The sequence below is a fragment of the Triticum dicoccoides genome, chromosome 6B (assembly GCF_002162155.2).
Source record: "Triticum dicoccoides isolate Atlit2015 ecotype Zavitan chromosome 6B, WEW_v2.0, whole genome shotgun sequence".
Taxonomy (NCBI): Eukaryota; Viridiplantae; Streptophyta; class Magnoliopsida; order Poales; family Poaceae; genus Triticum; species Triticum dicoccoides.
In genome coordinates this window covers 204,917,117-204,930,626 of record NC_041391.1, presented here as the reverse complement: position 1 = coordinate 204,930,626, position 13,510 = coordinate 204,917,117, and the positions used below count along the sequence as shown (strand labels likewise).

Below are 13,510 nucleotides of genomic sequence, written 5' to 3'. Positions count from 1 at the left end.
CGGCAGAAGTCCTGACGGTCATCATGCTGTGCAGCCCGCCTGGTTTTCGTCACAGTGGCGGCGGCGATGGTGGAGGTGATCCATCGCATGTTCACGAGGAATATCGTCCTGAAGCGCTCACTTCGCAGTAGAGGGATGAGCTGCACCATCACAACGTGGAGGCACTCCACACTCCCATCGTTGGAGAGACCTTCGAGGCTCAGGCCTTGGAGGTTGCGCGCCTGGCCACCTTGGCTGAGCGGGCGCGGCTGGGGAACCTTCAACATTCACTTGACGAGCATGCTCGACAACAGATCCCCGAATCCAGTCAACGACAGTGACAATTGTTCCTGCCTGAACCTCGGGTATACCGCACTCCAATTCAGAGTCTTACAGCTGTAGCCCGTATAACAGAGTCAATTCAGCCGTCCCAGTCAGAGGCTGGAAGAGGTTTGATGCAGATCCCAGCGTTGCTCCGGGCAGTAGGAGAGCAAAACACAACCATTTTTCAGTCTCATAATAGGATCCATAGTAGGTCTGTGGTGGCTGACACAGTCTAGTCAGCTCATAGCCCAAGATTGCCTCTACGGCATGAGGGTCGTGGGCACCACCAAGAGCATTACTTGGGTCGCAACCACGAGCAGTATGATCATCGGCTCGGTCGTGAGGACCGCCATCGAGTGCCTATGCCTCCTCCGAGGGGCGGATCGTACGTGCCCCGAAAGTACGATGACAGGCGCCCGTATAGCGATGAGCGGAGGGTCCCAGTCGACCCAAGAGAGCCTGATGGGGCCGTTTGGCGCCCCTCTGCATCGCCTTTTGCTCATCTTTCACCTCTAAATCACATATTTTCCGAGACCTCCGTACCTTTTTTCATGATTTTTTCCGCCACAGCAAGTTCCTGTTCCGGGGAGATCCAATATGGAGACCTATTCTGGTGTGATGCCAGAGGGGGAATCCATCATTGGAGCCATCTTTATCAATCTTGCTACCACCATGTCCATGTGTGAGTATTTAGTTTAGGACCTTAGGTCCATAACAGTAGCTAAATGACATCCTATCTCCATATGCGTCAATACAATGTTTCCGTGAGTTGCCTCACATGATCGGGGTCAATATGATGTAATCAATGTTGTGTTTGTCTATATATGATGAATTATCACTTTATGACTGGATCGTTCATGAATTTTATTTTATCTCGTATGGTTTCTTTACTGCTTAATTAAGTATTCATATATTATTTTTGATCTATGTATTATTCTTTGGCCACGTTTGACGCGTAGATCTTCAAAGGAAGTTGTGTATGGTAGTGGGTTCAATCTTGAAGTGTTTTATATCCTAGTAACAATAAGGACAAAACAGTATTGTATTGTTGCTACTAAGGATAAACCGATGATGTCTTTATCATACTCACTGGATGATAGTTTTATTGTCTACATTATCTCATCATGCTTATTATAAAATAAAATCAGAGGACCCATGGATCGAGGATTGTTGTTACATCAAATTTGGCCAGCACCCTTGCTTGGTGGTCCCGTCTATGAGCCATCGCCGGCAACAAGGCGAAGTTGAGGGCACTTGTCCCTGGAGGATGAGAACCAAGGCTTAATCACGACCAGGATCTCATTAGCTCAAACGACACAGACTGACGGTGACCATGGTGGTCGTGGATTTTCTTCGCCACTAGCTGATTCCACTAAGGAAAAATTGGGAGCTCCTATTCACCGCATTATGCGGCAAACAGACCTCCCTTTGCATAGGGCACGCCCGACTGGGCTGGCCCATTTTGAGTAGAACAAAGCAAGCTGTCCGGTGAAAAAAATCGCAAAAACAATGCGTCGCGCGAGCTCAGATTCGAACTAGAGACCTGCTGCTAGCGAATGAGTCCGGCTTACTAGTCCACCTAGGGCGTGTTTGGTTACCCGCATCGAGCCCAACCAGGCCTGCGTGAGAAGAGGCCTGTTTGGTTGCCTGGTTTCACTGTAGGGCCTGCATCGCGCACTTCTCAAAGTAGCCCAGAGCCTGGCTTGCTAGAAACGCTCGGATTGGCAGTTTCTCGCGAGCCAGGTTGAGTGCGGCGCGAGGTCGCACGGCCGGGTGCGACACAAGGGCGAGGGGGGATGGCGGAAGATGGGAAATCTGGCACGCCGTCCCGTCGCCAAATCTAGCCTCACCCTCCTTTCTACTCGCTCACCCGTAGCCACTTTCTTCCCTACCCCCCGTTCTTCCCTACCGCCTCACCACCGGCGGCGGATGCAATTTCAGGTTTGCGCTAGAGGCGGCGGCGGAAGAGGCGGCGGCATTTGCGGCGGATATGGTGCTCCCCTTGCTATTGGCCACCGTTTGGTTGACCTTGTCTGTGCCATGGCTCCCCCTATGTCGTCCTCGTCTCTGATGCCGGTAAGCAACACCCCCTCCCCTTTGTTAGGTTAGTGGTTAGGCCGTTAGGCAAGGTGTAGGATTGATTTCCCACTGAACGAGCCGTCGATGTCGAATAGGTTATGGACGCACAGATGAGGCTGATAATTCAGGCAGTAGCACTGATAAGTGTGATTCAGGCATGGGTCATGTTCATGCACCAGAGAGCTGTTCGTCGTGCTGGGAGACCTTTGACCCGCTATGGTCCAATGTTTATCCGGGAACAAGAGAGGATCCAAAATCTGAACTACATCTACAACTGCAATGACGTTGAGGCTCTGTGGATGCTTCGAATGAAAAGAGCACCATTTGCCAGGCTTGTCGAGACCTTCAGGAGCAGGGGTATGCTACAAGATAACATCAAAACCAGTGTGGAAGAGCAAGTGGCCATGTTTCTCCATGTTGTTGGTCATAACCAGAGGTTCAGGGTCATTCACAACACGTTCAGGAGATCAATGGAGACCATCTCTAGGTACTTCAAGTGGGTGCTTTTTGCTGGTGGGGAGCTTGGAGGAGAGATGATTAGGAGACCATCTGGCCAGACTCCACCCAACATTCGCGGAAGCCCAAGATGGTATCCATACTTCAAGGTGAGAATTGATAATATACACTTTTTCATGGCTTGATATGCTTGTATTGTTCAAGTTGAGCACTAACACAGGCTTATGATGCCATTTTCAGGATTGCATTGGGGCAATAGATGGTACTCATGTCACTGCCAGATATTCTAGGTCATTGTGTGCAGCATACAGGGGGAGGAAGCACTACACAAGCTAGAATGTGCTTGCTGCTGTTGACTTTGATCTGAAGTTCACATATGTGCTGGCTGGCTGGGAGGGGTCATCGCATGATGCTAACATTCTCAGTGACAGCATGAGTCGACCTGATGGGATCAACATCCCCGACGGCAAGTTCTACCTTGGAGATGCTGGCTATGCATGTCGACCGGGTATTCTTCCAACCTTCAGGAAAACCAGGTACCATCTCAATGAGTTCTCTGGTAGGAACTATCACTGGTACGCGTCGGTGCTATACAAACGGTATTTAACCCCTTTCCGCGATGGCATTTGGAACCGTCGCCTAGTGAGTGACGACAATAGGGGGGTCCTTCCCACACGACCCAAAAAACGTCGTGGATAGGGAGCCTTGATGCATACAATTGTCCCTATATAACCATTTCCGATATCTCGAATATCCCAAACGCTTCATCCTTGCTACTCGTTTGTGCTCGCATTGCCATCGCAGTCAAAGTTTTTTGGTTTTACCTAAAACCAGGCAGATTCTAGGCATGACAGTGTTCCGGGCAGATTCCAGGCACGGGAGTTTTACGATGCCTGGCACATCACAAACAGTTCATGATTATAAACCGTGTATGATAGGTAGACAACCACACACATTTAGTTTTCTCGCACCGTATGTGATAGTGTCTGACACCACACATGCTTTGCAAACGACAACTGTGTGCATTGTTACACACATTTCCTCTCCGTGAACCGTGTCAGATTATGATGTATATCACACACACTGTGCTTTATTAACCGTGTGCGCCGTAATGACATGCACACCATAATTTCGCCCTAATTTAATTGCTGCTATGTAAAATTGTACCTAATTTAAACTTGGAAGTAGGCTATAGCTTTACTCATATACATCAGGTTCAAACAACTAATGCATTATTCGATTCACAGGTACATATGTTTAAGAATTACATAAGCACCAAATAAAGAATGATGAACCAAAGTTCTATACTTGTACTATTACAGATGATAAAGAAAGAGGCGTCAGACATTCCGGTTGCTGAACAAGGTGATGCAGAAGGCATGTAGGACTCTAGTCCAACACCTTGTGATGGTCGGCTGCCAATCATGTAGTTTGAGAGATAATCTTGAGTAAACTGCTTCAAGATCCACTTCAAAATAAAAAAGATTCAGACATTGTCATCTAACACAACTCATTACGGGCAGTAAAAAGAAGGCTACAGGGTTCTTACTTACCATCCTGGAGTTCATTGTTGTCTTGCATAAAGTATAAACAAATAGTTTGATCGACGTCTTTGGACCCATTTTAATAACAATCTTTGTCAGTTTTCTCACTTGATGTTGGTTCATGAATATCTCATTGCCCCAGAAAGGGTCAAAGTGTGGAACTTTGGCAATGATATATGTACCTAAAAGCACCAAGTTAATATTAGAAGCTAAACAACAATTGAAAAATGATGTAGTACAACACTCCCTCCATTCCATTATATAAGATTTTATTACATGTATATCTAGACATCATCAGAACATTAAGGTAACACTCTTCCTTGTTGCTATGTAGCATGAGATTGAATATTTAGTCATTCAGTACAATGCATGTTGCTATGTAGCCTCAGATATATTAAGTATGGCCCTAGTTAACCTACTGATAAATGGGTTACAGATATATTCAGTGAAATGTTCGATTGGACGATTAATCCCTTATCAGCCCCAGGCTATATGGTACTAGCTACCGATATCCTCAACAGTGAGTACATATAAGCAATGCGATGAAACTAACCCCGATGGAAAACAACACTGTTCTCAATATTGTCCTGCATGACTACATATAAAGGCATTTTAAGCACAACAAGCTAAACATTAATCAAATATATCCATTGTAGACAACATAATCTACAAATGGTAGCTTCAGTGTGTAGGCTTAAGCACGCTAGTTAAGCAAAAAAAGAAGTGGAAAGGTGTGTTAACTGCACCAGGCATATCATTTAAAAACAAGCAAATAGTCATCCAAACTGGTATTGTGCAGGTCTAAAGTACACTAGTTATTGTTAAAAAATGAAAAAGGCATGTTAACTGCAATATCCTTAACAACAACCAAATATCATAATTCATAGTGGTATTGTTGAAACTGTTATTAATGAAATTGAACTGCACGGCAAATAGTTGCCATATAGAGTATCACATTGTGAAGAACTGAAATAAACAAGTCGTAAGGCCATCTCTAGCCGATCCTTTAAAAGTTAAAGGACTAAAACACTTAGTGGATATATATATATATATATATATATATATATATATATATATATACTCCAGCAATTTTTGGCCTTTTCTAGTCGATCCCCTAAACTTAACGTTGTAAGCTTCAATTTGATCAAGTTCAAAGCAGGTTCAACCGAAAGTAGCATGCATTCAAACATAAACATAGATAGTTTTGCAAAGCCTAACATAAAACATAAATTTAAACTAAGATAAACTACTTTGGTCAAAGTAGAGGTCGAGCCAACCCTTCCATGTCATGTACGGTGTGCCGTGAGCCGGGTCTGGGCCGGTGACATCGTCGGGGTCGTTGGGGAAGGCACTCCTCCACTCGTCGACGTCGACCTCCTTGTCCTCGGGGCCCACCTCGACGCCACCGTCGCCGCCGCCTTTGACCTTGTCATCGGAGAAAAGCATGATAACCTCGCCGCCCTCTGCGTCGCCGTCCTTTCCTCCTTCGACCTCATCATCGGAGGAGAGCGCCATAACCTCACCGCCCTCTGCACCGGCAAAGATCGCCCGCTCCGCCTCCACGAGCTTCGGGTGCTGCCGGCGGAGCTCTTACATGTAGGCCTTGTCGGCGGCCTCAGCCTCGAGGCGCTCCCACGCCTCGCAGTCCTCCCACGTCGTAGCCGAGCTCACCACCCCTGGCTCCGGCAGAACGAGGTCGACTGTACACTTGCCTAAGGGGAAACTGAGCCTAGCCGTTGTGTCGTGGTAGCGGGCCTGCCAGCGGTCGTACTCCATGGTCACGAGCTTGGCCATGTGGAAGCTACCGAGCCACCGGCGGGTGTGGGTCTCCAAATCTGTAATCTGGGTGACCCACGTCCCCCACCGCCGTTGCCGGACCCCGAGGTAGGACCTCATTGGCTGTCGGGTCCGAGGGAGGAAGGGGAAGTCCTTGAACCGGCGTAGGGGCGCGGCGGCGGGAGGATCGGGGGACCAGCAACGGCGGATCGAGCCCGCGGAGGACGACGGGGACACCTCGGCGGCCACCTCGCCGGCGTCGGGCGAAATGGCCGCGATAAACCTCTTTTTGTCCATTGGCTCCTCGAGCTCCCCGGCACATAGGCAGAGGTTGAGGATGGAGGCGCCGGTGATGGCAGCGACCTACCAATGGTTTCGATGGTTGTGTGTGTCTGTGTGAGCGGAGGTTTTGGGGAGTGTGTGGTGTGTGTGGACGGGGGTGGGGGCAAGGTGGTGTTTTTGGAAATACCACGGCATTTGAAAATTTTACTAGGCGGGAGTAACAAGGCAGGGCTACTGAAAATCTGGATCAAGGGCGAGCAGATATTTTTGAGATTGCGAGGGATGTAGAGGCGGGAGTAAAATGCCGGGGCTACTGAAAATTTTAATCAAGGGACTGAAGCAGAGCGGGAGTAACAGACATCACACATGGTCCGCACATAATAATCGTGTTCTATCAAACATTAAAACCTTCCAGACGGTAGATATTTTCGAGATTATGAGGCAGTAATATTTTCGAGATTGCGAGGGATGCAGAGGCGGGATTATTTGGGAAGTGAGCTAGTGTGCTTGACACGCCGGCTATGGACTGTAGCCGACACACCTTCTCGCGTAAGCCATAGGCGTACTATACACCGACGGTGCTCCAGGATATTTTGTACTACATCTCACACGATTGGTGACAGTAAACTGTGTGGGATCAACTTGATTTTTCATCTTGATTTGAATTACATAATGGGGTCACAGCGGCAATGGATGGTGTTTGAATTGCTAGACCTTTTATCTGCAGTGAACATGCAACTATATGTGTGTCGTAAAATAATTGGAATTATTCAGGGTTCGTTTGGACATTTAATACAATAAACTAGTTTTCTAGCCATTTCAGGTGCACAATTCAAAATTAAACTACATGCACATGATCCGGTGCATATAAATTGATTGAAAAGTCAAATATGTGTCCTTGGGTGCATTCTTAGGTCCCATGCAAAAATGGGAATGAATTTCAAACACTTGGGAACTGTTGATTGCCAGCAAAACATTGAGATACCTGGTTTTTAAATTCTAGTAAATCTAGAACTCATCTGAAATTCATGAAACTTGGCATGGTATCATGGAGCAGCATCAACATGCCGTAGTAAAAAATTTGTCCCATTTGAGCAGGTTTGGGTATAGGCTTCTCACAAACCAGATCTTCTCACAACAAGCCTAATGGTTTCGGTATAGAACGTGCAACCTCTGGGGATGAAACAATATCCGTTGCCTCTTATTGCTTTCAAAAAATTTCTAGTGTCAACATAGAACAACAGGCGTGTTGTGTTAAATTTTGGAAATTTTCGTGGTTCATTTTGACATTTTTATACATCAACTCGGTTTTCTAAGCATTTTATGTGCATAATTCAAATTTGAAATACATGCACATGCTCCAGTGCATATAAATTGGTTGAAAGTCAAATCTATGTCCTTGGGTGCATGCTTAGGTCCCATGCAAGAAATGGGAACGAATTTCAAACACCAGGGCATTGTTGATTGCTCGCAAAACATTGAGATACCTGGTTTTTAAATTCTAGTAAATCCAGAACTCGTCTGAAATTCATGAAACTTGGCATGGTATCATGGAGCGGCATCAACATGCCGTGGTAAAAAAATTGTCCCATTCGGGGCAGGTTTGGGTATAAGTTTCTCAAAAACCAGAGATTCTCACAACAAGCCTGATGGTTTCGGTACGAAACATGCCACCTATGGGGACGAAATGATATCCGTTGCCTCTTATTGCTTTCAAAAATTTCTAGTGTCAACATAGAACAACATGAGTGTTGTGTTAAGTTCTGGAAATTTTCGTGGTTCGTTTGGACATTTCTATACATTAACTCGGTTTTATAACCATTTTATGTGCACAATTCAAATTTAAATTACATGCACATGCTCCAGTACATATAAATTGGTTGAAAAATTAAATATGTGTCCTTGGTTGCATGCTTAGGTCCCATGCAAGAAATGGGAATGAATTTCAAACACCAGGGCACTGTTGATTGCCGGCAAAACATTGAGATACCTAGTTTTTAAATTCTAGTAAATCCAGAACTCGTCTGAAATTCATGAAACTTAACATGGTACCATGGGGCAGCATCAACATGTCGTGGTAAACAATTTGTCCCATTTGGGGCAGGTTTGGGTATAAGTTTCTCACAAACCAGAGCTTCTCGCAACAAGCCTAATGGTTTCGGTACAGAACGTGCCACCTTTGGGGACGAAACAATATCCTTTGCCTCTTATTGCTTTCATAAATTTTCTAGTGTCAACATAGAACAACAGGAGTGTTGTGTTAAATTTTGGAATTTTTCGTGGTTCGTTTGTACATTTTTCTACATTAACTGGGTTTTCTAGGCATTTTATGTGCATAGTTCAAATTTGAAATACATACACATGCTCCAGTGCATATAAATTGGTTGAAAAATCAAATCTGTGTCCTTGGGTGCATGCTTAGGTCCCATGCAAGAGATGGGAATGAATTTCAAACACCAGGGCACTGTTAATTACCGGCAAAACATTGAGATGCATGGTTTTTAAATTCTAGTAAATCCAGAACTCGTCTGAAATTCATGAAACTTGACATGGTATCATGGAGCGGCATCAACATGCCGTGGTAAAAAATTTGTCCCATTTGGGGCAGGTTTGGGTATAAGCTTCTCACAAACCAGAGCTTCTCACAACAAGCCTGATGGTTTCGGTACGGAACGTACCACCTTTGGGGACAAAACGATATCTGTTGCCTCTTATTGCTTTCAAAAGTTTCAAGTGCCAACATAGAACAACAGGAGCGTTGTGTTAAGTTTTGGAATTTTTCGGGGTTCGTTTGGACATTTTTATACATTAGCTGGGTTTTCTAGGCATTTTATGTGCATAATTCAAATTTGAAATACATGCACATGCTCCAGTGCATATAAATTGGTTGAAAAATAAAATATGTGTCCTTGGGTGCATGCTTAGATTTGATGCAAAAAATGGGAATGAATTACAAACACGAGGGCACTGTTGATCGCCCGTAAAACATTGAGATACCTGGTTTTTAAATTCTAGTAAATCGAAAACTCGTCTGAAATTCATGAAACTTGGCATGGTATCATGGAGCGGCATCAACATGCCGTGGTAAAAATTTGTCCCATTTGGGGCAGGTTTGGGTATAAGCTTCTCAGAAACCAGAGCTTCTCACAACAAGCCTGATGGTTTCAGTATGGAACGTGCCACCTTTGGGGAAGAAACGATATATGTTGCCTCTTATTGCTTTCAAAAATTTTCTAGTGCCAACATAGAACAACATGAGTGTTGTGTTAAGTTTTGGAATTTTTCGGGGTTCATTGGACATTTTTATACATTAACTAGGTTTTCTAGGCATTTTATGTGCATAAATCAAATTTCAAATACATGCACATGCTCCAGTGCATATAAATTGGTTGAAAAATCAAATATGTGTCCTTGGGTGCATGCTTAGGTCCCATGCAAGAAATGGGAATCAATTTCAAACATCAGGGGACTGTTGATTGCCGGCAAAACGTTGAGATACCTGGCTTTTAAATTCTAGTAAATCCAAAACTCATCTGAAATTCATGAAACTTGGCATGGTATCATGGAGCGGCATCAACATGTTGTTGGAAAAAATTTGCCCCATTTGGGGCAGGTTTGGGTATAAGCTTCTCACAAACCAGAGCTTCTCACAACAAGCCTGATGGTTTCGGTAGTGAACGTTCCACCTTTGGGGACGATATGAATCCGTTGCCTCTTATTGCTTTAAAAAAAAATTCTAGTGCCAATATAGAACAATAGGAGTGTTGTGTTAAGTTTTGGAATTTTTCGGGGTTTGTTTGGACATTTTTATACATTAACTGGGTTTTCTATGCATTTTATGTGCATAATTCAAATTTGAAATACATGCACATGCTCGAGTGCATATAAATTGGTTGAAAAATAAAACATGTGTCCTAGGGTGCATGCTTAGGTCCCATGCAAAAAATGGGAATGAATTACAAACACTAGGGCACTGTTGATTGCTGGCAAAACGTTGAGATACCTGGTTTTTAAATTCTAGTAAATCCAAAACTCGTCTGAAATTCATGAAACGTGGCATGGTATCATAGAGCGGCATCAACATGCCGTGGTAAAAATTTGTCCCATTTGGGGCAGGTTTGGGTATAAGCTTCTCACAAACCAGAGCTTCTCACAACAAGCCTAATGGTTTCGGTATGGAACGTGCCACCTTTGGGGAAGAAACTATATATGTTGCCTCTATTTGCTTTCAAAAATTTTCTAGTGCCAACATAGAACAACGGGAGTGTTGTGTTAAGTTTTAGAATTTTTGGGGTTCGTTGGACATTTTTATACATTAACTGGGTTTTCTAGGCATTTTATGTGCATAAATCAAATTTGAAATGCATGCACATGCTCCAGTGCATATAAATTGGTTGAAAAAACAAATATGTGTCCTTGGGTGCATGCTTAGGTCCCATGCAAGAAATGGAAATGAATTTCAAACGCCAGGGGACTGTTGATTGCCGGCAAAATGTTGAGATACCTGGCTTTTAAATTATAGTAAACCCAAAACTCATCTAAAATTCATGAAACTTGGCATGGTATCATGGAGCGGCATCAACATGCCATTGTAAAAAAATTGCCCCATTTGGGGCAGGTTTGGCTACAAGCTTCTCACAAACCAGAGCTTCTCACAACAAGCGTGATGGTTTCGATACGGAACGTGTCACCTTTGGGGACGAAACAATATCCGTTGCCTCTTATTGCTTTCAAAAAAATTCTAGCGGCAACATAGAACAACAGGAGTGTTGTGTTAAGTTTTGGAATTTTTCGGGGTTCGTTTGGACATTTTTATACATTAACTGGGTTTTCTAGGCATTTTATGTGCACAATTCAAATTTTATATACATGCACATGCTCGAGTGCATATAAATTGGTTGAAAATCATATATGTGTCCTTGGGTGCATGCTTAGGTCCCATGCAAGAAATGGGAATGAATTTCAAACACCAGGGGACTGTTGATTGCTAGCAAAACGTTGAGATACCTGGCTTTTAAATTCTAGTGAATCCAAAATTCGTCTGGAATTCATGAAATTTGGCATGCTATCATGGAATGGCACCCGACATGTTGTGTTATTTTCCGTGTCCATTTTGAGAGAAGGCGCACTCGAATAACAGCCAACAAAGGCATTTTGAAAAAATAGCTGCCACTTTAATATCTCATACGTTTGTATAATTCAAACCATGTGCGTTCTCTTAACCATTCAGGTGACACCACGTGTCTTGGTTTTAATGGCTATAGGAGGTGTCGGACAACTGCTTGACTGAACGGGAGGCGTGCGAGCGTAGTCCGGTGCGCAGGCTCACCGGGAAGCGTGCAAGCTGTTCAACGCAGGATCTGTGTATCTCTTTAACGCAAACGGTTGATATTACGGTATGTAAATTAAAGCCAGACTTCGGTGCTAAGCCAAGAGACACTGCGATTTGTCAAAATATGCAGCTAAAAAATCAATAGCACTATCTATTTTTTTCAACTAAGATTCAATAATTAAGAATAGATTTCATTCATAGAGATTAAGAAGTTGTTCTCATCGGGAAGCAAGACAGCCTTGGACCGCCGCCCGCCTCGCTCCCGCTGGTCTGTATTAATGGCGTGACCGAGCGGCCGCACCGCCCATCCTCGCCACACACACAATCCTCTCTCTCCGCCCACATCATCGACGCCGCTCTGAGTCCTTAAAGCCGTCAGTGTATGAGGATGCCGCCGAAGCGCCCCCATTGGAGGGAGTGGGAACACCGGGGCTGCTGAAGCACCGGTGCACGACATGAATATGGAGACAGAGGTTTTCGTCGCCGCTGACGATGTGGAGAACGAGGCTGCCAACAAGCGGAGGTGGGTCGAGAAAGAACCGCAAGCGACTCCAGCAGGCCTAGACTTCATCAACAACCTCCCCGATGATATGTTGATAGTCATCATATCCCTCCTCCCAATCAAATATTAGGCGAGGACAGCCGCCCTTTCCCGGTGGTGGCGCCCCCTATGGCTCCTCACCCCTATCGACCTCCTCGACGCCCACGAGTTCTGCCATGGCTATCGCCAAAGCTTGGATGTGTTCTCCTAGATCCTCAGCAGTCACCATGGCCCAATCAAAGGCCTTATCACGGGAAAGTTCCATTCCAATGGCAAAGACCGAGCCAAGCTTAACGAGTGGTTCCGATCCCCTGCCATAGATCAGCTCAAGAAGCTCAGTTTTAATGATGGGAATATGCGCTTGCTACCAACGTCCGCGCTCCGCTTCGCGCCCATGTTGCGCCTCGCCAAGTTCATGAACTGCCATCCCCCCCCCCTTAATGACGCGCCCGCTCTTTTTCTACCATGACTGAAGCACCTCCAGCTCGTCGTTGTCTGCATATGAAAGCATGACATCGAGCGTCTGCTCTGTGTTGGGGAACGCATTATTTCAAAAAAATTCATATGATCACGCAAGATCTATCTAGGAGATGCATAGCAATGAGCGGGGAGAGTGTGTCCACGTACCCTCATAGACCGAAAGCGGAAGCGTTTAGTAACGCGGTTGATGTAGTCGAACATCTTCGAGATCCAATCGATCCAAGTACCGAACGCACGGCACCTCCGTGATCTACACACGTTCAGCTCGGTGACGTCCCACAAACTCTAGATCCAGCTAAGGTCGAGGGAGAGTTTTGTCAGCACGACGGCGTGGTGACGGTGATGATGAAGTTACCGACGCAGGGCTTCGCCTAAGCACCGCGACAATATGACCGAGGTGGAAATATGTGGAGGGGGCCACCGCACACGGCTAAGAATCAACTTGTGTGTCTATGGGGTGCCCCCATCCCCTGTATATAAAGGTGGGGAGGAGGGGCCCGGCCGACCATCATGGTGCGCCCCATGGGGGGATTCGTACTCCTACTAGGAGTAGGTTTTCCCCCTTTCCTAGTCCTAATAGAAGGGGGGAGGAAGGGGAAGAGGAGAGGAAGGAAAGGGGGTCCTGGCCCCCTCCCAATTCGGATTGGGCTTGGGGGGCGCGACCCCACCTCTTGGCCGCCTCCTCTCTCCCACTAAAGCCCATGTAGGCCCAATTAG

At 45.4% G+C, this 13,510-nt stretch overlaps 1 pseudogene; it reads left to right on the top strand.

Moving 5' to 3' along the window:
* Positions 1 to 2,480: 2,480 nt before the first annotated feature.
* The window catches only part of LOC119321048, a 44,404-nt pseudogene continuing 33,374 nt past the window's right edge, over positions 2,481 to 13,510 (top strand).